Source organism: Chiloscyllium punctatum, chromosome 22, assembly GCF_047496795.1.
Source record: "Chiloscyllium punctatum isolate Juve2018m chromosome 22, sChiPun1.3, whole genome shotgun sequence".
Classification (NCBI taxonomy): Eukaryota; Metazoa; Chordata; class Chondrichthyes; order Orectolobiformes; family Hemiscylliidae; genus Chiloscyllium; species Chiloscyllium punctatum.
Window position 1 is genome coordinate 74,650,626 of NC_092760.1, and position 26,326 is coordinate 74,676,951.

At 42.2% G+C, this 26,326-nt stretch overlaps 1 protein-coding gene across 10 annotated transcripts in view; it reads right to left on the reverse strand.

The window, feature by feature from the left end:
- Positions 1–26,326, reverse strand: part of LOC140493786 (leucine-rich repeat-containing protein 4C-like) — a 991,485-nt gene that overhangs the window by 207,736 nt on the left and 757,423 nt on the right. The window contains exon 1 of one of the 10 annotated variants that reach the window (XM_072592663.1): positions 9,590–9,608. The exons of 8 other annotated variants lie outside the window; for them this stretch is intronic. The gene's annotated coding sequence lies outside the window, so the exon portion shown is untranslated. Of the gene's footprint in view, positions 1–9,589; positions 9,609–18,810; positions 18,862–26,326 lie in introns of those variants that run through there. One more of the 10 variants, XR_011963766.1, reaches the window with a different exon arrangement.

Here is a 26,326-nt window from a genome sequence, read left to right on the forward strand (position 1 = left end):
AGCAGAGAACCCACATGCAGATACCAATACCTACCTACAGAGGGAGTATGACCCCATGCCACAGCTAACCAATAGAATAAACAACACACTACAGAGCCTTCAAAATGACAGATTAATAACCAGGACTGACCTACAAAGGATGAAACCAGAGAGCAACAACACCCCAAGATTTTACGGATTAACCAAGTTACACAAACCAGGCTTATCACTTAAACCGATGTGAAAATCTATCACATAAACTGGCAAAAGAACTCCAACAAAAACTGAAACATCTTATCAGCGGAACCAAACACCCCTTCCAATCATTACAGGAATTCCTAGACAGCATCAAGAACATAAACATAGACAAGGATGAAGCAGTCATCTCATTCAAAGTAATGGCACTGTTCACTTCAACTGACAAAACGCTAGCCAGAGAGACGATGGCCAGCCTCCTTGGCAAACAGGACAGGTGGCGTGATGGGGAACCTAATAGCAAGGACTGCATACTCAAACTACTTGACCTGTGCTTGACGGCACACTTCACATTCAACAACTAAATATATGAACAGGTCAGTGGAATGTCTATGGGCTCACCCAGCTCTGGGATCATAGCAGAAGCAGTAATGAAAAGATTGGAACAAACATCCCTCCCACAAATCTGACCCAAACTCTGGATCAGATACGTGGACAACACTTTTGTAATTAATAAGAGAACAGAGATTGAGAACACACACTGGACATGCTCACAGGGATCAAATTTATGAGAGAGGAGGAAACCAACACCCAACTCCCATTCCTGGATGCAATGGTAGAAAGAACACAGAATGGTGAAGGCACTACAAAAGTGGTCAGAAAAGCCACACACACAAAGACCAGATCCTGATCGACGACAGCAACCATCCGAACATGCACAGCAAAGTTGCATTAGGACCCTGTTCAAAAGGCCTACAACATACTGCAGCACTCCCAATCTGCAAAGAGAAGAAGAACACCTCTACAAAGTCTTCACCAAGAACGAATATCCCAACAACTTCATCCGCGGAAGCCTAGCAGACAAACAACGTGATGAGGACATGCCACAACCCAACATGCTAACCACTCTGCCTTATATAAACAACATCTAGGAAGTAACAGCCAGACTTCTCTGACGACTCAGGGTCATGACAGCCCATAAACCAACAGTCACGCTCAGACACCAACCCACCACAACAAAATCTCTTTACCCACCATGTGCAAGACAAACGTAATTTATGGGATTCCATGCAAAGACTGCATGAAATACTATATAGGACAAACAGGCAAACAACTAGCAATCCACAACCGTAAATACCAACTAGCCACTAACCTCTACGACCAGCTGTCCCTAGTACCCATACACACAAATGACAAGGACCACAAATTTTACTGAGTCAACATAACAATCATAGAACAAGCTAACACAGGACAACCAGAGAATTCTTAGAAGCATGGCTCCATCAACAAGCACATAGATCTCAACCCAGTATACCGGGCACTATAACAAATAACCAGAACCAGCAACCGGAAGCAGTAGGAATGGAACCAAATAAATTCCAGAGGAGACAGTGCAGCAGTGTTTCACAGGAGGCTCCAAAGCACTGAAGATGTCACGTACAGGAACTCAACTTCTCAGCTTGGCGAACATATCCACAACTACGACATAAAAAAGCTCTGATGCTGTTGAATATTAGAACAGTACAGTATAGCACAGAACAGGCCCTTCAGCCCACGATGTTGTGCCGACCACTGATTCTCATGTATGCACCCTCAAATTTCTGTGACCATATGCATGTCGAGGAGTCTCTTAAATGTCCCCAATGACCCTGCCTCCACAACTGCTGCTGGCAACGCATTCCATGCTCTCTCAACTCTCTGTGTAAAGAACCCGCCTCTGACATCCCCTCTATACCTTCCTCCAACCAGCTTAAAACTATGACCCCTCGTGTTAGTCATTTCTGCCCTGGGAAATAGTCTCTGGCTATCGACTCTATCTATGCCTCTCATTATCTTGTATACCTCAATTAGGGCCCCTCTTCTCCTCCTTTTCTCCAATGAAGAAAGTCCGAACTCAGTCAACCTCTCCTCATAAGATAAGCCCTCCACTCTAGGCAGCATCCTGGTAAACCTCCTCTGAACCCTCTCCAAAGCATCCACATCTTTCTTATAATAGGGCGACCAGAACTGGACGCAGTATTCCAAGTGCGGACTAACCAAAGTTTTATAGAGCTGCAACAAGATCTTACGACTCTTAAACTCAATACCCCTGTTAATGAAAGCCAAAACACATATGCTTTCTTAACAACCCTGTCCACTTGGGTGGCCATTTTAAGGGGTCTATGTACCTGCATCCCAAGATCCCTCTGTTCCTCCACGCTGCCAAGAATCCTAACCTTAATCCTGTACTCAGCTTTCAAATTCAACCTTCCAAAATGCATTTATCCAGGTTGAACTCCATCTGCCACCTCTCAGCCCATCTCTGCATCCTGTCAATGTCCTGCTGCAGCCTACAACAACCCTCTGTACTGTAATATTGTGGCACAGTTCAATTTAAATGGCATTTAGATTCATGATCTTTCTGAACGATTGCTGTTCTTTAAAAATGATGCTTGGACATAAACCTGATAAAGTAGATAGATACATTAGATGCCATTAACCTGAAAGATGTCTGTAAAAGAGAGCTTGTAAAATATTTCCTGACCCAAGGTTAGTTTAATATTTATTTCTCTACATTAAAGTCTCAAGATAAAAATCTGTTAAAATTTGCATTAAAACCTTTTATTATGACAAATGTAGACATTTTGTGAGCAAATGCTTGTGTAAAAAGCAATCATTCACCTTAAGAAGATATTAACAGATTCTTGGCTTTATATGGCCATATGAAGTTATGTCCACATGTATTATGGTTAGGCTGGTATCACATGAATATTTTATGCTGGAAATTTACTGCAATTTATTGAGACTCCAAATCTCCAAGAAACTTAAAGCACTCACTCACGCAAGGAAGTTTTTTTGAGAAAAGATGAGTTGCAAATTCTGCTGAAAGGAAAAGAAAGAATAAACTTATGCGAAAGACAAGAGCTATACAATAACAGATAAGAGAAACACTGACCTCAGTTTTAAATTTGGGCCAATGTTCAGCAGGAGAACAAGAATGAAGCCTAAGATATTCTTAGGTCTTGGCTTCATTTCAACTCTGGCTGACTTACCTATCCATTCCTGTGGAATGGCAATAGAATCAGGTAGGCAGAAGTGAATACTGCAGATGCTGGAGATTAGAGTCAAGATTAGAGTGGTGCTGGAAAAGCACAGCAGGTCAGGCAGTATTCGAGGTGCAGGACAACTCGACATTTCGAGCAAGAATCAGATAGCAAGCTTTTGTTGACCTGTGATTGTCCATTAAGTTTTAGCAATTGGCAGGATATGCTGCTGGAGCTATTCTCTTCTGAAAGCTGATGGAGAGTTTTACAAAAGGCTGATAAATATACCTAAGCAAGGTTTCTAGCTAAATTCCACTTAACTTCCAGGTTAGGAGAAACTCATCTCCATTTCAGGTTCAAGCTTCCAAATCAAAATTTCAGTTGAGCCACACCAATCTTGAGATTATCTGGGAGATCAGATTTCCCAACCTCCTGTTGAACAGTCTTTCTGCCCCTCCTCCCTAAATCCCTCACCCCAAGTCCCTTATTTGTACAGCCTGTCAACAGCAACAAAAATTGTATTGCGTTTACAAAGCCCTATTAGTTGCACATATTTGATAACGCAATTGCTCAGAAAAATCTTAAGCAGCAATTCAGCTATGAAATAAACATTTTCTTTAGACCTCTGTCCAATGCAAGCTCATAGTGTTACACACTCCACCTCAAGTCCCAAGTCCAAAATGGAGAACTAACCTTGAGCCATTGACACCAATCTGGCCCACCTTGCTGTTCAGGCAACTGAGCTACTCAACCCAGAGATGTCCAACTTGTGTGAGAACAAATGGCTTTAAATGATATAGTTTGGAGTTATGGACAGTGACAGTAAATTTAACCTTGTCTTTCCCTCACATGGTGTCATGGAGAAAAACTGGAGAATCACCAGGAGACACGGAGAGTTCTTCAAAACGTAGGTCTTTTATTTGCAAACAAAAAACTGTGACAACCAGTAAGTGAATTCTTGATTGCCCCCAAACCTCAGAGTCCATGGCTCTTTATACCTTTCTGTTATCATGCTTTTGTTAGCTTATCAGCATGCCCAACTGTGTTAGTCAGAGTTATCTTTCTCCAGATATATCACAACCAATAATGTTAGTTCCTGTTTTCTCTCTACTTCCGCTACTATAGTTTTTTTTTCCCCAACATTCTACTTGATATTATTCTGATGTCACAAATAGATGTTTTACTACCACCTCTGCCACAATGGTCTTCCATCCTCAGCCCTACTTATTATTATTCTAATATCATGATTAGATATTTTACTACCCCATCTACCACAATGATCTTCTCTCCCAGGCTGACCCTGCTAACTATTGATTAGATACTTATTGTCATTTCCTAAATATTTATTGTCCCGACCTGTCCCAAACTCCCATGATGGTATTTAGGAAATGAGTCTGCCTTTACTAATTGTTGTTACCTCAGCCTGCCATAGTAACCTTTCAGCCCCAGTCTGATTCTGTTAACTGGTGTAGCAGCATTCCACTATCCTTATCTCATCCTACCACAGTGACCTTTTGACCAGTGTAGCATTCTACAGACCCCTTGTCACAGATCGCCAGTAGTCTTCATGCTTTAACCTTTCCCATGCTTTCATGCTCTTTATCTTCCATAATGGCTGATCAGGAATTATATAAATGATTTGGATGTTAATATAAGAGGTAGGGTTAATAAGTTTCCAAACAACACCAAAATTGGTGGTGTAGTGGAAAGTGGAAAAGGTTGTCTCAGAGTGCAATGGGACTTTGATAAGACAGACAGATAAGTCAAGGAGTGACAGACTGAGTTTAATTTAGATAAATGTGGTAAGGCAAATCAAGCCAGGAATTATATATTTAAAGGTAGGATCCTAGGGAGTATTGTTAAACAAAGTAGGCTTGGAGTGCAGGTTTATAGTTCCTTGAAGGTGGAATCACAGTTAGACAGGGTAGTAAAGAAGGCATTTGGTATGCTGGCCTTCAATAGTCAGTGCATTGAGTACAGGATTTGGGATGTCACGCTGTGGCTGGACAGGGCATTGGTTCGGCCGCTTTTGGAATATGGTGTTCAATTCTGGTCTCACTGCTACAGGAAAAGTATTGTTAAACTTGAAAGGGTGCAGGAAAGATTTACAAGGATGCTACAAAAAAACATAAATTGCTGGAAAAGCTCAGCAGGTCTTGCAGCATCTCTGGAGAGAAATCAGACTTGCAGGTCAGGTGACCCTTCCTCAGAACTGATGGTAGCTTGGAATGGAAGCTGAGGTCTTTTTCCCCAGAGTAGGGGAGTCCAAAACTAGAAGGCATAGGTTTATGGTGAGAGGGGAAGGATTTAAAAGACAGCTTTTTCATGCAGAGGGTGGTGCGTGTATGGAATGAGCTGCCAGAGGAAGTGCCAGACGAAATGATGGAGGCTGGTAAAATTACAAAATTTAAAAGTCATCTGGATGGGTATATGAATGGGAAGGGTTTACAGGATATGGGCCAAATGCTGGAAAATGGGTTTAGATTAATTTAGGATATCAGGTCGGTATGGATAAGTTGGACTGAAAGGTCTGTTTCTGTGCTGTATATGTCTATGATTCTATAACTCTGGTTTCCCCCACATTTACCAAGTGTCATTAGCACATGTTGGATACATTTACAAGTTGACCATGAGTTTCTTTGGTCATATTGTACTGAGTGGGGTAAGAATCAGGAGCTTTTGGCTCAAAGGCTGGACATTACTCTAAAAACCTCCCTGCACATCCACTGCATGATGGAGTGGCTTTTCCATAACTATTCTCTTTGTGTCAAATTGAAAGTAATCAAACACACTGAAGAGAAAATAATAAGCAGACACATGCTGGCCTGTGCTGATGGACTTATTGTTAAACTATTGTTGTAGCTACCCATGACTAAAGTTGACAAGATGGCCACCTGGGGCTTTTCAGCTGACACAAAATGGCCGAAAGAGGTTGGCAACTGCATATAGCAGATGTTCACAGCCAGACTTGTGGTCACCATACAGAGTTACTGGATAAGATAAGATTCTCCATGGGAAGAAACATCAGAGATATTAATTAGTTTTCTGTAAACAGGCAGTTCTCGACATAAGCATTTTAAAAAGGACAATTTGAAAGGCCGAGGTTAGCCACAGTCACAAGTTCGTTATTTAGTAAACAGTAGAAGGAAAAGTCTGATCCTACAGTATTCTGAACTTGTTAGGTAATTGTAAAATTAGAAATGGAAACAACAAATTAGTGTGAAAAGGTTAGGTGCATTCCTTGAGCTATTGTTTGTAGATAGTAAAGAGGTCCATTGCATTATTTGGGAAGTTAAAGTAATAAATGGTTCAAACAGTCAACCTCTAAGAGATCAAACAAGGTTGTAAAACATGGAGAGATAAACAATTGAAGCTTAAGTACAGATTCTTACATCCAAAGATCAAGGGAAGATTGGCAGAGACAGGATAGAAAATACAGATTGAAGCTGTGATTATGTCCCCCAGTTATTGTGGAATCGAAACAAGTTTTGTTTATTGGTAAAGTTGAAAAGTGATTGAATTTCACCCTCGAATACTTGCTTTGTGTTAAGAAAAGAAAATTAGTATTGGCAAGATTTTAGAATAGAAACAGGAAAAGAATTAAACTCTGGTTTAAAAAGCACTTACAATATGAGAATAGCAGCATTTGTAATTGCAACTGCATGTCAGTAGGTCTGTTTGTTTGATCTGTAGGAATCCTGTAAAATCTCTCAGGCTGAGGTGAGACAGCCATCGTCTCAATCTGTCATTGCATCAGAAAATTGTATTAACTTCATATTAGAATTAATTTTAATTACTTTTTAACAATTGGTGGAAGTTAATATCCTCCATAATCCTCTGTACTAAAGTTAGTAGAGAATTTGGAGGAGTTCTTAGTGATAAGCAAATATTTGTGGTGACTGGCAAATTGTGCAGTGCAGCTGGCAAATGACTGAGAAGGGCTCTAACTGTCAGAAAAATTGTAAGATCCCAAAGACAGATGATGGAGGTATCTGGCAGACATCATAAGATTATGGGACAACCTAGGATTGACCATGGAGTTGTCCAACATTGAGTGTATGCTTACTGGATTAGATGTATAGATTTGGGAGACATGGTTTAACAATGACATAAATGTTGTATGAAACTATTGTAAGGCAAGAGGTTAAAAAAAAGTTAGAGTTTCATTGATCTCTCCTTCGACCTGAGCTGTACTTAAGAGGGAACCGGACCCAATGTGAAAGCTAGAGGTAGAACAGTCTCTGGACTCTCCCACATGAGCGATAACAGAGCTCTGAAAATAGATTGCTGTACTGCTGAACACAGAATTCAAAGCTCCTCTTTGATATTTTTCCTCCAACAAGTAGCCACAATATTATTGAAAATCAACTATAGAGAAGCCAATCACCTTCCCTCACATTCATTTGCCAAGTCCTTACCATCAATAACCTTAGGTTTATCAGTGATCACAAACTAACAGCCATATATATGCTATGGTTTCAAGAGCTGTTCAGAGGCAGCAACCCACTCCCTGACTTCCCAAAACCTGTCTACAAGGCAAAATCAACAGTGTGATGGCATACTCTCTACTGTGCACAGCTCCACAACACTCAAGAAGATCAATAACATCTCTATATCGATAATACAAAGCAGACTATAAAACAGGATACCAACTTGCAGAACATTTCAGGGAAAATCTCTGGGATACACACACCAAACAACTCCACTGTCGAAGACTTCAACTCCCACTCCCACTCTGCCAAGAACATGCAAGTCCTAGACCTCCTCCACTGCCAAATCCTAGCCACCCGATGACTGGAGAAAGAACGCCTCATCTTCTTCCTTGGGACCCTCCAACCACATGGCATCAACGTCGACTTCATCAGTTGCCTCATCTCTCCTCCCCCACCTCATCACAGATCCAACCCTCCAACTCAGCACCGCCCTCTTGAACTGTCCCACCTGCCCATCTTCCTTCCCACCTATCCACTCACCCTCTGCTCCCACCTATCAACATCACTGCCCACCTATCGTGTTCCAAGCTAGCTTCCCAACAGCCCCACACTCTCTCCACCCCAACACCCCCATATTGCAGATGAAGGGCTTATACCCGAAACATCGACTGTCCTGTCCTTGGATGCTGCCTGACCTGCTGTGTTTTTCTAGCACCACACTTTGAGACTTTAAAATTAGTAAATTAAACATTCACTCCCTGGACCATGATTCACCACGGCACTTTAGAACACAGGATCTGTCAGACTAAGGTCAGCAAATGCATGAGAGCACCACAATCTACAGATTCCCCTCCAAGTCATAAACCATCCTGATCTGGAACTAAGTCACTTTTCTCTCTGTTGCTGTGTTTAAAAGCTGAGACCTCCCTTCATAACATTCAAATTGTGAATATGTATATATTTGATGGAAATCAAATGTTTAAGAAGATGGCTTGCTTTGACAAATTTCAGATGGGCCACAAATGCTGGCTTAGCCAACACTTACGAATACATGTTTATAAAAAAAACTTATAAGACTGTATTTCTTTAATATCAAAAAATTTACATGCACATAATGCCTTTCATGACCTCTTGATGTCCCAAAATATTTCTCAGCCAATTAAGGATCTTTCAAGTGTAATTACAATTAAAATGCAAGAAATGCTGCAGCCAAGTTACACACAGCAAGACTTCAGAAACAGCCAGGAAAGAAATGACAAATCATCTGCTTTTGATGTTTGATTGAGAGATAAACATTACTGGTGACATTGCCAGAAATCTTTGCTCCTCTTTGAATCATGTCATGGACCTTTAACAACCACGGGGCTTCAGTTTGACACATTATTCGAAAATGAGCACTTCCAACATTGCAACACTCCCTCAGAGTTGCTCTGAAGTGTCAGCCTGGGTGAATACGCAAATTTCTGATGTGGGAGTTGAACACACCACCTTCTGACTCAGAGGTGAGCCACTACCACTGAGTCAAGGCTGACACTTTGAACACACCGCAGGTGTTATTATTCACGCATCAGTTAAAATTTGTGTGCCCGATTGTTTAAGAGTTTGCTGACATGCTGCTGAGCTATTTAAAACATTTGCAGTTTACAAAACAAATTACATTAAAACTCGTTTTTGTGTAGAATGGCAAATGGAATAACCTATCTGTATAAGTGCTAAATAATGATCAGATTCAGATGTGTATAATAGTGATTTACACTAACATAATTTGTGATATTTTGCTACATTGCTTCCACAATTCCACTATGTTTTATAGAAGAAAACTGAAACAATTGAATGTTACTGTTTATTTGTCATTTCCCTCCTCATTTTAAATCGTCTGCTTCAGAAAGCTGTCCATTTATTTTCCCAGCCCTTGGATATCAGCTCAGATCTCAGACATGAGGTAGTTGAACCTCTTACCAGTGAAGAGGATTTCAGGCATTTTCTTTTCCTTCCACTTGCATCCCTTTGGAATATCTGCAAGGAGGTTGACAGCAATTCATAGTCAAAGAGTCTCATTTGTCCTTACTATATGTACATCTTCACTCCCACTGGATTCCAGTGGCAGTCACGTCCTGGAGAGGGAGCAGTGCCCAATCCTTCTCACGCATTACCACTATGCCAGTGATCACTCCACACAGACACAACAAAATTGTCCAAGTAATTTGTTGACTTGGAGTGGATCTGACAAAACACTTTGAAAGCTCTCTTTCAGGAGTTTAAAAAGTGCAATCCAGGCACGTCTACAGCAATACTGGGGAGTAGGGGTCAGACAGTTGGCTGGTAATTATGAGTTAAAACAAAGAACCATAAACACAGGTAGATGAGAGGATGGTTAGTTTCAAAGATCAGAAAGAGACCAAGGAGAGGTGGATGTTCTTAACAAAAGCTGGGAAAAGAAAAGGAAGCCAGGTAAACAAAGCAGACCTGTGCCTGACATTTAAAAGAAGGAATCTAAATGGACAACAGACAGAAAGCCACGTCAGATGATTCCAGAGTGGAAAGTCCAAACAAGTGGAAGGAAAATCGCTGGTTCTGGCATTGATTGCAAAACCAATTTTTGAACTGTTGAATTCATATAGTGCCATTCAGCCCATCAAGTCTACACCATCCCTCCCAAGAACATCCCACCCAGACCCATCCCCCCACCCCCCCAACTTCAAATCTTATTACCTGTAATCCTGCATGTCCAATGGCTAGCCCAACCACCCTGGGCACTATAGCATGGCCAATCCACCTAAAATGCACATCTTTGGACTGTGGGAGGAAACCAGAGCACCAAAACGAATCCCACACAGACACGGGGAGGACATGCAAACTCCAAACTAACAATCACCCGAGGGTGGAATCAAACACGGATCCCTGGGCACGGTGAGGTAGCAGAGCTAACCACTGAGCCACCGTGTCACTCTATGCCATGCTTGTAACATGAAAGATGGTCAGTGGTGAATGATTTGGCTGGCAGCAAGATTAACTGCCCCCAAGCAGAAAAGGATAGTTCAGAGAGACTGGGAAAAATGGGGGAAAGCCAGCAGCAAAGGACACAAAGACCAGAAGCTAAGAGAAGTTCAGAAGCCTTACAGGGAGCAACAAAACTCATGAGGGTTAGACTCACTTAAGAAGGTTCACTTGGAATAAACTGGACTAAAGACAGGTCAGCCTTATCAGGAAGGGTAACAAGAGAACCCAAATAAGCTAAAAGGCTAGAGTTATGCCAGCGCTCATAAAATCTGGAATAAAATGGTCAGGAAAAGTGACCAAGCCAGAACTTAGGGGTGGCATGGTGGCTCAGTGGTTAGTACTACTGCCTCACAGCACCAGGGACCCAGGTTCGATTCCAGCCTTGGGTGAATGTCGGTGTGGAGTTTGCATATTCTTCCTGTGTCTACATGGGTTTCCTCTGGGTACTTTGGTCTCCTTCCACAATCCAAAGATGAGCAGGTTAGGTGAATGTCTAAATTGTCCATAGTGTCCAGGGATGTATAGGTTAGATGCATTGGTCTGGGGTAAATGTAGGGCAGGCAAATGAGTCTGGGTGGGTTACTCTTAAAGGGTTGGTGTGGACTTGTTGGGCTGAAGGTCTTGTTTCCACACTGGAGGGGATTCTATTCTAAATTTAAATCTAGTTTACTCATATCATCACGTGTAGATTTCAACGATGACCACAGAAGTTCTTAGTCTCATCAGGAGAAAGTGAAGGTGAAGCCTCACTTTGTGGAACAGCCACAGGGAAGTTTAGCAGAAGATGAATATTTATTCAATGACAGTAGAGTTCCAGGGAAATTAGAATAGATTAGGGGAAAACTCTCTACCCAACACAGAGGAACCATACACCATAGCAAACTCCAATGGTGGAGAGCACCAGAGGCATATCCATTGAGAGATCAAAGAAACAAATCATGCCCGAACCTCCAACCACTCCAATCAAGTTCATACAAGATTCAATGAGAGCAAGATGCAGGATGTAGGTCTGGACACCCAGCAGGAGGCAATTATCAGATTACTCCACAAAAACTCCCAGAAGACTAATTCGTGAAAATGCTTGAATCTAACACATGGATTATAATATTGGTCAATGAAGGGTTAAAACTTCAAAAAGGGAGGACAGTTTGGGGATCAAACCCGCTGGTTTTCCCAAAACATGTTTTAAAGCCTAGTTAAGATGAGGGAGCGAATGTGGAATGTGTGTGTTTTTCTCCCTGTTTTCTGTATTGTTATTTCATATTGACCAGGAAATGGAACAATCACTGCAAACAATATTGCTTGGTTCCTTTCTTCTGATGAGAAAGTTTCACCATAGCGGTAAAGTATGTATTATCAATTTTCAACCTCCATTGTCAGTTTTCTACCACGGACTCTCATGACCTAAAACAGTTTTAAAAATGAAAATACACTGTATTAAAATTGCCACAGTGATTACCTTATCATAAGTTGGCCACACTCCAGAAAATCAATTCAAAATAAACAAAGTTAACTGAACTGAAGTTAACTTTTTTATCAAAGGAGACTGAAACCAGTCAGGGGTGAAGAAGTGTATTTAGTTTATACCTTTCTAATAGGTTTCAAAGTTTGGAGGGGAATAACTCACTCACAATTATCCAGTTTAGAAAGACAATGATCCCAGACATGAATATCTGAATGAGGTGTGTTTCAGGCAGCTGCTTTGGCAGAATGTTGAAATTGGATTTGTAGCGACAGAATTGGAAGAACTCTCTTTAGCTCTGTAGGAACAAATATAAATTGGAGAAACGCCAAAAAAAACACACACAAAGCTATCTGCAATGTTTAGAGCAGCTTCAGGATACCATTATTCACCCATGGTCTCAGGTTAACACTTCACACCACAAGGACACCCTAAGGACTTTAAATGCCATTGTTTTATCAACTCATTTGCATTGCACAATGCACCCCCTTTTAACAAAATTTTTGTGAGTTGTGTGTATGGTCTCTGTTACATTTTCTTATTTTTGCAATTTAGTAGGTGATAGAATTAATTAATTCATTCAAGAAAACCTTACAAATGGCTCCTTGATTTGTTTTTCATTAACTGGTTAACTTCATTTTTTATTGAAGTGAGCCATATGCTGCATGTTCAAAAGATGAGCAAATTGTTGTTGCAGCTACCTGAGGTGGTTAAAAAGTCAGGAGCCTATTTCAATCTGGTTGTGATAAATATAGTGGTCCCAGCAATGATACGGAGGTGGGACATAAATTAGGGAAGACATAACAAATTGGAAATACTAAAATATGGAGGTCTTGCTGAATTAGCAGACATTAAAATCAGAAAAGTAGTCAGACTTCAAATTGTGGTCAGACATTCAAAAGAAGTCCAAAACTAGAGGGCATAAGTTCAAGAAAAGAGGGGAAAGATTTAAAAGGGACCTAAGGGACAATTCCTTTGTGCAGATGGTAGTGTGTGTATGGAATGAGCTGCTGAAGGAAGTGATGGAGCTGGTACAGTTACAACATTTAAAAGTCATCAGGATGGGTATATGAATAAGAAGGGATTAAAGAGATATCGGCCAAATTACCGGCAAAAGGGACTAATTTATTGAGTATATTTGTTTAGCATGGACGAGTTGGACCGAAGTGTCTGTTTCTGTGTTGAACATCTCTATGACTCGAAGTGAAATGCAGCATGAGATTCCATTGATGAGGTCGGTATGCACCAGACCAGACCCCCTCAAAACATTTTAAGAAGATAGCCTACACCCTAACGTCTTCTTACCTTAAAGGTAAATTTAAAGTGTTGTGTTCCAGTTGCCATGTGACTGATCAAACTACTCAGCGTTAAGCAAAACATAACTCTATAGTTATAATACAACAAAAGAAAGAAGAACTTAGAATAACTTAGCTCTATTGGAAAGCTAATAGAATAATAGATACAGCAACTAAACGTAGTTCTCCTATTACGCCATAGTTGCATTCCAGTGAAACCTCCCTTAGTAGAAAGTTGTTTAATAGAAATAATGTGGCCAGTGGGATTAGGGGCAGACCAGCAACAAAAATCACTCACACTCGCTCAAAAATCACACAAAAGTCTAACACAAAGTATAGCACAGCCTGAATGAAGGTTGAAATCATATTTATTAATGAAACAAGAGTAAATTTAACACAGTACACTTACAGAATGTAAGAAAGCTGCTGTGTACAGTACCTCTCACAGAAAGCTGCTCTATCAGCAGCTGACATCCGCGCAGAATGGCACGAAGACCGGCGCATGCACAGAAGAGCGCGGAGATTTCAGCCCGCACATCAGGGTATGTGCAGAACAAAGCATGCGAACTGATCCCCGCTGGCATCATGCTACTGCCTACAGAGGTAAGCATTCTCCAAAACACCATTCCCTAATTCGTCAGCGATATTATTAGCCAAATCATACTGCTAAATGTGCGATTTTCCAGAACTACCTGTATTAATAATTAACTATTCCAATATTGTAGCATCCCATAAACACATCCCTTGGCAAAAATAGAAATTCAGAAATCAGAATTTCTCACAAGCAACCCAGCAGCAGGGAGAGAGAAAACAATATCAGATGAAAACTCAGAAAGAGTAGCAGCAAGAAGATATTTACTGCAACTTCCAACCCTGTTGAGAACTCCAACAGCATCTGCTGCTGCATCTCAAAGCTTAAAAACTAGAAATTCTGGTCTGTGAGAGCTGGCTACACCCAACCAGACTGCTTCAATTCTCTAACTTTTCAAAAAAAAAGGCCTCACAAGTTACTTATCTGCTCATAGACTGCTTGACACCTGCCCCCAGATCGCTCTCTAAAAGAAGCCAGGACAAAGCATACCTCTGAAAGCCACAGCATCATCATATGGTGGTTTACAAATAAGTTTGAAGGGCCCTAGTGGAAACATTCCTACTCCTGCTGATCCACAGGAAGTGTTGTAGAGTGACAGATCTGACAGAGCCAATCATGTTTGCCTCCCTTCAGATCCAGGTCTCCCTGAGGTGTGGAAATCCATCCTGCACCAAGAATTTAAGTGTGAATCAGAAAATAACATCGAAACAAAAACAAGTCATCATTACAATATTTTAAAGAGAACTGCATTCACCTCCATTTAAATCAGAGGAAGGGGTGAGCTGGGATTTGGGTGTGGGCTTTGCAAATTTTAGCTTTTGTTTCAAAGTCCAAATGATGAGTCAGAATGAAATCTTTCGAGTCTTGTCTTCTAGTTAACTCACACGATTTAGCTGAATCTCTGTGTTGTAATTTATTTTAAAGCATATAAACTATTGTGCAGATGGTTCCTACTGACATCAAGCTGATACATTAATTGAATTAAAGTCATATTTTCTTCTGTACTACCAAGCTAGGAAGGTGCCAGCATCTTGGTATCCCTGGCAGTCATGGTAAAATCTGAAAATGTGTTGCGGGAAAAGGGCAGCAGGAGAAATCTGAGTTCATCCCTTAAAAAAGTGCATCCAAGGAGCAGGAGAATCGATGTATCGGGCATGAGCCCTTCTTCAGGAATGAGGAAAGTGTGTCCAGCAGGCTAAGATAAAAGGTATCTGGATTAGTGGTGCTGGAAGAGCACAGCAGTTCAGGCAGCATCCAAGTAGCTTCGAAATCGACGTTTCGGGCAAAAGCCCTTCATCAGGGATAAAGGCAGTGAGCCTGAAGCGTGGAGAGATAAGCTAGAGGAGGGTGGGGGTGGGGAGAAAGTAGCATAGAGTACAATGGGTGAGTGGGGGAGGGGATGAAGGTGATTGGTCAAGGAGGAGAGGGTGGAGTGGATAGGTGGAAAAGAAGATAGGCAGGTAGGACAAGTCTGGACAAGTCAAGGGGACAGTTACTGAGCTGGAAGTTTAGAACTAGGGTGAGGTGGGGGAAGGGGAAATGAGGAAACTGTTGAAGTCCACATTGATGCCCTGGGGTTGAAGTGTTCCGAGGCGGAGGATGAGGCGTTCTTCCTCCAGGCGTCTGGTGGTGAGGGAGCGGCGGTGAAGGAGGCCCAGGACCTCCATGTCCTTGGCAGAGTGGGAGGAGAAGTTTAAATGTTGGGCCACGGGGTGGTGTGGTTGATTGGTGCGGGTGTCCCGGAGATGTTCCCTAAAGCGCTCTGCTAGGAGGCGCCCAGTCTCCCCAATGTAGAGGAGACCGCATCGGGAGCAACGAATACAATAAATGATATTAGTGGATGTGCAAGTAAAACTTTGATGGATGTGGAAAGCTCCTTTAGGGCCTTGGATAGAGGTGAGGGAGGAGGTGTGGGCGCAGGTTTTACAATTCCTGTGGTGGCAGGGGAAAGTGCCAGGATTGGAGAGTGGGTTGTTTGGGGGCGTGGACCTGACCAGGTAGTCACGGAGGGAACGGTCTTTGCGGAAGGCGGAAAGGGGTGGGGGGGGGAAATATATCCCTGGTAGTGGGGTCTGTTTGGAGGTGGCGGAAATGTTGGCGGATGATTTGGTTTATGCGAAGGTTTGTAGGGTGGAAGGTGAGCACCAGGGGCGTTCTGTCCTTGTTACGGTTGAAGGGGTGGGGTCTGAGGGCAGAGGTGCAGGATGTGGACGAGATGCGTTGGAGGGCATCTTTAACCACGTGGGAAGGGAAATTGCGGTCTCTAAAAAAGGAGGCCATCTGGTGTGTTCTATGGTGGAACTGGTCCTCCTGGGAACAGATCCGGCTGAGGCGGAGGAATTGGGAATACGGGATGGCATTTTTGCAAGAGGTAGGGTGGGAAGAGGTGTAATCCAGGTAGCTGTGGGAGTCAGTGGGTTTGTAAAAAATGTCAGTGTCAAGTCGGTCGTCATTAATGGAGATGGAGAGGTCCAGGATGGGGAGGGAGGTGTCAGAGATGGTCCAGGTAAATTTAAGGTTAGGGTGGAATGTGTTGGTGAAGTTGATGAATTGCTCAACCTCCTCGCGGGAGCACGAGGTGGCGCCAATGCAGTCATCAATGTAGCGGAGGAAGAGGTGGGGAGTGGTGCCGGTGTAATTACGGAAGATCAACTGCTCTACGTAGCCAACAAAGAGACAGGCATAGTTGGGGCCCATACGTGTGCCCAAGGCTACCCCTTTGGTCTGGAGGAAGTGGGAGGATTCAAAGGAGAAATTGTTAAGGGTGAGGACCAGTTCAGCCAAACGAATGAGAGTGTCGGTGGAAGGGTACTGTTGGGGATGTCTGGAGAGGAAAAAACGGAGGGCTTGGAGGCCCTGGTCATGGCGAATGGAGGTGTAGAGGGATTGGATATCCATGGTGAAGATGAGGCGTTGTGGGCCAGGGAAACGGAAGTCTTGGAGGAGGTGGAGGGCGTGGGTGGTGTCTCGAACGTATGTGGGGAGTTCCTGGACTAGGGGGGATAGGACAGTGTTAAGGTAGGTAGAGATGCCCCTCAGTGGGGCAGGAGCATGCTGAGACAATGGGTCGGCCAGGGTGGTCAGGCTTGTGGATCTTGGGAAGGAGGTAGAACCGGGCAGTGCGGGGTTCCTGGACTATGAGGTTGGAAGCTGTGGGTGGGAGATCTCCTGAGGTGATGAGGTTCTGTATGGTCTGGGAGATGATGGTTTGGTGATGGGGGGTGGGGTCATGTTTGAGGGGGCAGTAGGAAGAGGTGTCCTCGAGTTGACGTTTGGCTTCAGCGGTGTAGAGGTCAGTGCGCCAGACTACCACGGCGCCCCTTTTATCCGCTGGCTTGATGGTGAGGTTGGGATTGGAGCAGAGGGATTGGAGGGCTGCGCGTTGTGAGGGTGAGAGGTTGGATTGGGGGAGGTAGGTAGACAGGTCTATGCTACTTTCTCCCCACCCCCACCCTCCTCTAGCTTATCTCTCCACGCTTCAGGCTCACTGCCTTTATTCCTGATGAAGGGCTTTTGCCCGAAACGTCGATTTCGAAGCTACTTGGATGCTGCCTGAACTGCTGTGCTCTTCCAGCACCACTAATCCAGAATCTGGGTTCCAGCATCTGCAGTCATTGTTTTTACCTAAGATAAAAGGTAGGCAGGAGGGACTTGGGGGAGGGGCGTTGGAAATGCGATAGGTGGAAGGAGGTCAAGGTGAGGGTGATAGGCTAGCACCTTCCCCTGCAACCGCAAGAAATGCAAAATTTGCGCCCACACCTTTCCCCTTACTTCCCTCCAAGGCCCCAAGGGATCCTTCCATATCCACCACAAATTCACCTGCACCTCCACACACATCAGTTACTGCATCCGCTGCACCCGATGTGGCCTCCTCTATATTGGGGAGACAGGCCGCCTACTTGCGGAACGTTTCAGAGAACACCTTGGGACACCCGGACCAACCAACCCAACCACCCCGTGGCTCAACACTTCAACTTCCCCTCCCACCCCACCAAGGACATGCAGGTCCTTGGACTCCTCCATCGCCAGATCATAGCAACACGACAGTTGGAGGAAGAATGCCTCATCTTCCACCTGGGAACCCTCCAACCACAAGGGATGAACTCAGATTTCTCCAGTTTCCTCATTTCCCCTCCCCCCCACCTTGTCTCAGTCAAATCCCTCGAACTCAGCACAGCCTTCCTAACCTGCAATCTTCTTCCTGATCTCTCCGCCCCCACCCCCACTCCAGCCTATCACCCTCACCTTGACCTCCTTCCACCTATCGCATTTCCAACGCCCCTTCCCCAAGTCCCTCCTCCCTACCTTTTGTCTTAGCCTGCTGGACACACTTTCCTCATTCCTGAAGAAGGGCTCATGCCCGAAACGTCGATTCTCCTGCTCCTTGGATGCTGCTTGACCTGCTGTGCTTTTCCAGCAACACATTTTCAGCTCTGATCTCCAGCATCTGCAGTCCTCACTTTCTCCAGTCATGGTAAAATGAATTGGTTGCTGTGATGTGGGCCACATTTGCACAATGTTCTCAATTTTACATCAGTCCCTTGCCTATCTTTTTAATTAACCTAAAATCAGGCACAGAAAAGTTGTCCACCACACAGGGAAGATCTTAAATGAAGTTGCAAATATGTTACCCATGTCACTAAAAATCAGGTTGGATGTTATTTTCCTCCTGTACCTCCATAACAAGGGAATGTAACAGTTGAGAAAAAGAAGGAATGAATTAAATTGATGCAGCTGACTTGCTGTTAGTCATTTTGAAATGAACACGTTTTTATCTTCTGTATAATATCTGATACCTTGAAAGGGCAGGTACCTGATGATTTTTGAAGCACTTCCTCAATACTTAGTTGCATGTGATAGTCTCTAATATGTCAGAAACAGCCTATAATGAACAGAGAAAACATTGGCAAATGTCACTGTTTGGTTCTTAAATTAGCTTTTCTCAATTTACAACAATTAGATTAGATTAGATTACAGTGTGGAAACACCGACCTGCCGAAGTACAACCCACCCAATACCCCTACATTTACCCCTTACCTAACATTACGGGCAATTTAGCATGGCCAATCCACCTTACCTGCACATCTTTGTGACTGTGGGAGGAAACCAGAGCACCCGGAGGAATCCCGTGCAGCCACAGGGAGAACGTGCAAACTCCACACAGTCAGTCGTCTGAGGCGGGAATTGAACCCGGGTCTCTGGCGCTGTGAGGCAGCAGTGCTAACCACTGTGCCACCGTGCCGCCCTCAAATGTTATAACAATGCTATGATCTATTTGACAGCAGTACAAACTGTGCCATTTAGACCCAAACTTTATGGACCTTGTTGACCTTGGATAGAAAGATATAATTATCATAAAGGAAGAAATAGAAATAAAATATCAATGGAAACTTTAACCTGGACACTGTGCAGATATAAATCAAAGACATTATAAAAATGTTGATGATAATTCAGTTTCATGTGTATATCTAATATTTAACAAAATTATATAACTGACTTTTTACTTTCTGGTTTGCCATATGAATTCTTCAATATGATTTGTTGCTTAGCCTGCTTAATAAGATCCCTGTTGATAGGCCTCAAATATTTCCTTTCATTGACACCAGAATAAAATTAATATTAAGAAAGTTGGAATCCATGCCATTAACTCAAGAGGTCATGGTACAAATCCCAATTTCCTGATAATCTAGTGGAGGTTGACTCAACAAACAGCATTTGCAAACACTGAATTGTTGAAATTGGAACTGAATCATTTGGACAGTCTGAAGATGGGACTCAATGGAATATTCAATATATTTTGAAAGTGTGACTGGAAACTGAATTTAAAAACTCAATCAAGTTAAACCAAAAAAAACCCTGCAGATCAGACACAAACAAACTTTTAAAGAAGGGACTGGACTCAAAACACTAACTCTGTTTTCTCTCCAAAGATGTATGCAGACCTGCCAGGTTTCTCCAGCAATTTCTGTTTTTGTTGTAAAAACTTAATTTATAACTGATTGACAATGACATTGGAATATTGTGAGCAATTCTGGTCTCCTTTCTATCGGAAAGATGTTGTGAAACTTGAAAGGGTTCAGAAAAGATTTACAAGGATGTTGCCAGGATTGGAGGATTTGAGCTATTGGGAGAGGCTGAACAGGCTAGGGCTGTTTTCCCTAGAGCGTCGGAGGCTAAGAGGTGACATTATAGAGCTTTATAAAATTATGAAGGGCATGGATAGGATAAGTAGGCAAAGTTTATTCCCCTGGGTGAGGGAGTCCAGAACTAGAGGACATAGGTTTAGGGTGAGAGAGGAAAGATATAAAAGAGACCTAAGGGGCAACGTTTTTCACACAAACGGTGGTATGTGTATGGAATGAGCTGCCAGAGGAAGTGGTGGAGACTGGTACAATTGCAACATTTAAAAGGCATCTGGATGGGTATATGAATAGGAAGGGTTTGGAGGGAAATGGGCTGGATGCAGGCAGGTGTGACTAGATTGGGTTGGGATATCTGGTCAGCATGGATAGATTGGACCGAAGGGTCTGTTTCCATGCTATACATCTCTATGACTCTATAATAGAAACCTTAAATTGGAGAACTAAGAGAATGCTGATGTTGATTGCTTTATAATTGTTCGTCAATATCACACAAACATCACAATTATGTCACAAGTGTGAAATACTGACCAAATCATTGCTTTTGGGTTTTCTGAATGACAAAGGCAAACTAAGCTCCTAGTGCTGAGAGTACTAATTAGGATGAATCTCTCTAATCCTCCAATGAAAGAAATTATGCTTTTGCAAATATGAAAAGGATGAATGGCAAATGCCTTCCTGCAAATTTGCAGTCGAGAATAAGTATGAGAGAAATGGTGTTCATTAATGGGGATTAGTAAAAAAGATTATAAAAATCGAGTGATTTAATTGGTTGCTGATTGGACTATTATCAACTGATGCTGTGTATTATAAAAATGTCATTTAAAATGTAAAGTTAATGTTGCTTTATTCCTTAAATCCACCAAATGCTCTAATCAATTTTCCTGTTTGACTTTTGTTCTGGTAAAGACTGACCTTGAGTTTATGAAAGAAATTAATCAAGAATCTGCAGTAACATAATTATTTGGATGTGAGCATAACAGGTGCAGTTAGTAAGTTTGCAGATGACACCAAAATTGGAGGTGTAGTGGACAGCGAAGAGGGTTACTTCAGATTACAAGAGGATCTTGACCAAATGGGCCAATGGGCTAAGAAGTGGCAGATGGAGTTTAATTCAGATAAATGCGAGGTGCTGCATTTTGGGAAAGCAAATCCGAGCAGGACTTGTACACTTTATGGTAAAGTCCTAGGGAGTGTTGCTGAACAAAGAGACCTTGAAGTGCAGGTTCATAGCTCCTTGAAAATGGAATCACAAGTAGATAGGATAGTGAAGAAGGCGTTTGGTGTGCTTTCTTTTATTGGTCAGAGTATTGATTTCAGGAGTTGGGAGGTCATGTTGCGGCTATACAGGACATTGGTTAGGCCACTGTTGGAATATTGCATGGAATGCTGGTCTTCCTCTTATCAGAAAAATGTTGTGAAACTTGAAAGGGTTCAGAAAAGATTTACAAGGATGCTGCCAGTGTTGGAGGGTTTGAGCTATAGGGAGAGGCTGAACAGGCTGGGGCTGTTTTTCCTGGAGCGTCAGAGGTTGAGTGGTGACCTTATAGAGGTTTACGAAATTATGAGGAGCATGGATAGGATAAATAGACAAAGTATTTTCCCTGGGGTGGGGTAGTCCAGAACTAGAGGGCATAGGTTTAGTTGAGAGGGGAAAGATATAAAAGGGATCTAAGGGGCAACCTTTTCACACAGAGGGTGGTACGAGTATGGAATGAGTTGCCAGAGGAAGTGGTGGAGGCTGGTACAATTGCAACTTTTAAAAGGCATCTGGATGGGTATATGAATAGGAAAGGTTTGGAGGGATATGGTCCGGGTGCTGGCAGGTGGGACTAGATTTGGTTGAGATATCTGGTCAGCACGGATGGGTTGGACTGAAGGGTCTGTTTCTATGCTGTACATCTCTATGACTCCATGACTCTATCTGTTCTCCATTAGATCTTTAAAACCTTTCCAGTCATGCATCAGACCCATGTGGAGACATTACCCAGAATACTCAAAATATGGAACCTGCTACCACGTGGAATAATTCAACTAAACATTTGACCTATTTTTAAGGGCAAGTTGAGTGCGAGGGAGATATGACTAGAAAGGTTGGCTGACTGAGTTATTCAGTGTAAAATAGAAGATTCATATGAAGCACAATCATTGGCAAAGGCCAGTTAAACAAAATAGCTTAGTTCTTTGCTGATTTATGTCTTTATTTTGAAAATCAACTTCAGTCATCTTGGTACGATCACAAACTACAATATATTATGTCATCTTCTTGTCTATTTACTAACATGCGGTTATTTACTTAGTTGCTATTTGCAAACAGTTCCCAAAGTCAAAAGCACTCCACACCTTCGTGAAAGTGCTGCTAGACTCCAAGTTCCAGAAATCTAGTTTTCAAATTTCTGTTCACTGGGTGTTATTACAGCCTTCGGGCTGGATTACTGCTGAGTCAGGAAGACTCTGTGTAATATAGAAAATCTAATACTGGCTGTCATTGGAAAGAAAAGCAAGTGCAGGAATATGTGTGCTGAGTTAAGGAGGGGGATATTTGTTACCTTTCAAACTGCAGAAACTATTTTAGAACATGTGGAATTTTGAAAGGTGTTTACAAAATCCTCCGTTATCCCCGCAGCCATATTCTTCAACATCCTGAGATATAGAACTTATCAACCTTCAAGCCTATTATCGTCTCCGACACAATCTTGCTGTTAATACTAATTTCCTTCAATCTTTCATCAACATTTCTGGGAGATTTTGCATCTTCCTCAATAAAGGCAAACACAAAGTAATCACTGAGCTCCTTGGACATCTCTCTGTTCTACGGTATAATTTTAAAAAAAACTCATCAAGTAATCAACCCCCATTTGTCTCATCCAAACATTTCTTTTTCACATACTTACAGAAGATTTTCAGGCCTTCTAATGTTTCTTGCTGCTCAAAGTCTGAAACCTAAGCTCAGCTTTTGTAGCTAGAGACATTTGTTGCAGTATATACAGTCCACTTGGCCAAGGTGACAAACCATACTGTAACTTATTTCAATTAAATCAAGCAGAATAACTTATTACTTGCTCATCAATTAACTTCTTCTCCAAAACCAAAGTATGAACCAATTAATGGGAGCTCAAAAAGGTAGCAAAAGACAGGAGCATCTTCTTTCCCCTCTTCATTGAACTCCCTCACTCACCAGTCACTCGCCTCAGAAGTTCATAAAATATAGGATTCAAAATCACACAACACCAGGTTATAGTCCAACAGGTTTAACTGGAAGCACACTCGCTTTCGGAGTGCTGCTCCTTCATCAGGTGGTTGTGCGGTGCTCCGAAAGCTAGTGTGCTTCCAATTAAACCTGTTGGACTATAACCAGTGTTGTGTGATTTTTAACTTTGTACATTCCAGTCCAACACCAGCATCTCCAAATCATAAAATACAGGAGCAGAATTAGGCCTTTCAGCCCATCAAGTCTGCTTCGCCATTCGATCATGACTAATATGCTCCTCACCCCTAGTTTCCTGCCTTCTCTCCATATCCCTTCAACACATTACCACTTAAAAGTCTGTCTAACTCCTCTTAAATGTACTCACTATTCCAGCATTCACCACACTTTGAGGTAACAAATTCGACAGATACCTTATATTCTGTACATCTAAAGCAGAATGGACAAGGTGACCTGTGGATCATCTCTTGTTCTTTCTGAAAAGCAAATGGTCAAGCTTCTGAAATTAAGCATAAGCTAGTTAGCTCATGAACTAACTGCAGCTGCTCTCAGAGAACTTGCATACATCTCTAGCAATACTGGAATAAAATGTCATTTCTATTTATTTGAAGAATAATTCATAATTATTTGCATAAGTAAAGAAAAAGTTGAATTTCAGATAGATAGAAATTAACTATCTAAAGCTCACTCACCAGCTTTTACTTCAGTGAAATATCACTGTCTGCCCAGTTCACAACTTTCATCAGCATGATTGCAATGCATTAATAAATGAAAACTTGATATGATTCATGAAAATGCCAAGAAGGAATCTCGGAAATCCTTTGTCCTTTAAATTATGCAGCTTGACCATCTCCATACCAATAAGTTTTTAAAAAATCATCTTATTCATCCTTTTATCAGAGATATTATCCTGCTTTGATCAATGACATTACATCTCCACTAAAATAATGAGCAAAAATTTTAATATGTGATTGAAACACATTTCGAATTATATTTACGCAACAAACTTTCAGGACCTTCTGTGACAATATAGTTTGTTTGAAATAATCTATGTCATTTCCAAATATATGTGTAAATCATTAATCCACAGACTCCCACTATTGAAAACTGCCACTGCTATATATAAATCCAACATTAGTTACTTGGATGGATAAGATGGCTCTGTTGTACTCTTCTGACTCATATATCAGGTTTTAAACAATCTGTCTGTTTATTCAAAGTGAAGTTTGGCCAAAATATCCCCAAACTGAAAGAAATTGGATTGTGACCATGTTAATTAGCACTTTTAAAATAAATGCAACTGTTTTAATATGTGTCAGCCATAACAAAAATCTTGCCACTACAAGAGTTCCTTTAGCTACATTATTCATGGTACACAATGGGTTCAAAAAGATGGCAGTGGAGTAGGGCTTCTAAGGCTGCACATTGTCCGCTCCATTTGCCTTTCTTGTTGTTTCCTTCTTGTTTTTCTCTCTGCTCTTTTTTTCCTTTTATTCTTTCTGTTATTTTATTTCCCTCTTCTTGAAGAGCTCGGTTGTGACAATGCTATTGGTGACGGCGAGTGGCCTCAGCGCAAGATCAATGGCAGCCACAGCAATGGCACTGTTCAGGGGCTTTTACATCAGTGAAGCGGTCCTAGTGCCGACTCCTAGCTGCTGCGGCAGAGGCAGCTTTCTGTTCTGGCAGCATCTGCGTTCAGTGCAGATTAATGGAAGTGACAGCGAAGCGGGGTTTGGGGCCAGTATGCGACCCAGTGGCATCGGCAGTAGCTGCATTAGTGAGTTGGGACCAAAGCATACTCATGGCAGTGGCAGAGTTGAGTTTGGGCCAGTGCAGTGGGACCTGCATTGGTGAGGTCCAGTGAGGATTCACAGTGACAAGGGACAACGAGGATTCACAGTGGCGAGGGCATTGGTGGAAGCAAGAAAGCATCAAAGAGTAGTGACTTGCTTCCACTGGTGGTTATATGGAGAATGAGACTTGTGCCTGCCATCAGGCCCATGACTCATGGCGGAGAAGTTAACAAGAAGGACTTGTTTTTCTTTATTTCTTTATTTTTCTGCCTTAATATTCTTTTTCTGTGTTTTAAGATGCTGTCAGGGAATAGCGACACTATGCAACACTTTTCACTGTATTTTGTAACAAAATACATGTGACAATAAACAAATCAATAAAAGAGAAAAGAGGGAAAAACAAGAAAGAAACAACAAGAAAGGTAAATGTAGTGGACAATGTACGGTGTCAGAAGCCCCACCACCATCTTTTTGAACTCGCTGTGTACCATGAATTATATAGCTAAAGGAACTTTTGTGGTGTGGCATGGGGGAGAATGTGCAAAGTCCACACAGACAGTGGCCTGAGGCTGGAATAGTTGGCAGCAGTGCTAACTGGATTGGAAGGGAAGCCGAGCAGGAAAGCCGGTGGAGCAGCAATGGCAGGAGTTTCTGGGGATAATTCAAAAGCCACAACAGAAATTTGTCTCCATGGGTTTCCTCCAATTTCCTCCCACAAGATGTGCAAGTTAGGCGGATTGGTCATATTAAGTTGCACATCGTGTCTAGGGATGTACAGGCCAGGTGGATTAGTCATGGGAAATGCCAGGTTACAGGGATGGGCAAGTGGGGTAGGTCCGTGTGCAACGCTCTTTGCAGGGTCAGTGTGGATTCAATGGGCTGAATGGCCTGTCTCCACTCTGTTGAGATTCTATGACTCAATGAAAAAAAAAGCCTTTTATCAGAAGGCACTATCATGAATATTTCGAACAGCACATGGAACTGGTTCACTGTCTTAATACTGATAAGTGTATTGACAAAGGGACAAGCATGATTAGAACCAATGTAAGTTAAGTAACTTCATTTTTGGTAATAAAATTCACTTTGTTACAGATAGGATGAACACAAGAAGCTGATGTGGTACAAGAGACTATTTGGAATAAGCATGTGATTGACCAACTTCCCTCAGAACAGAAGTCATCTAAATTGCAGAGACTAGAGGGTTGA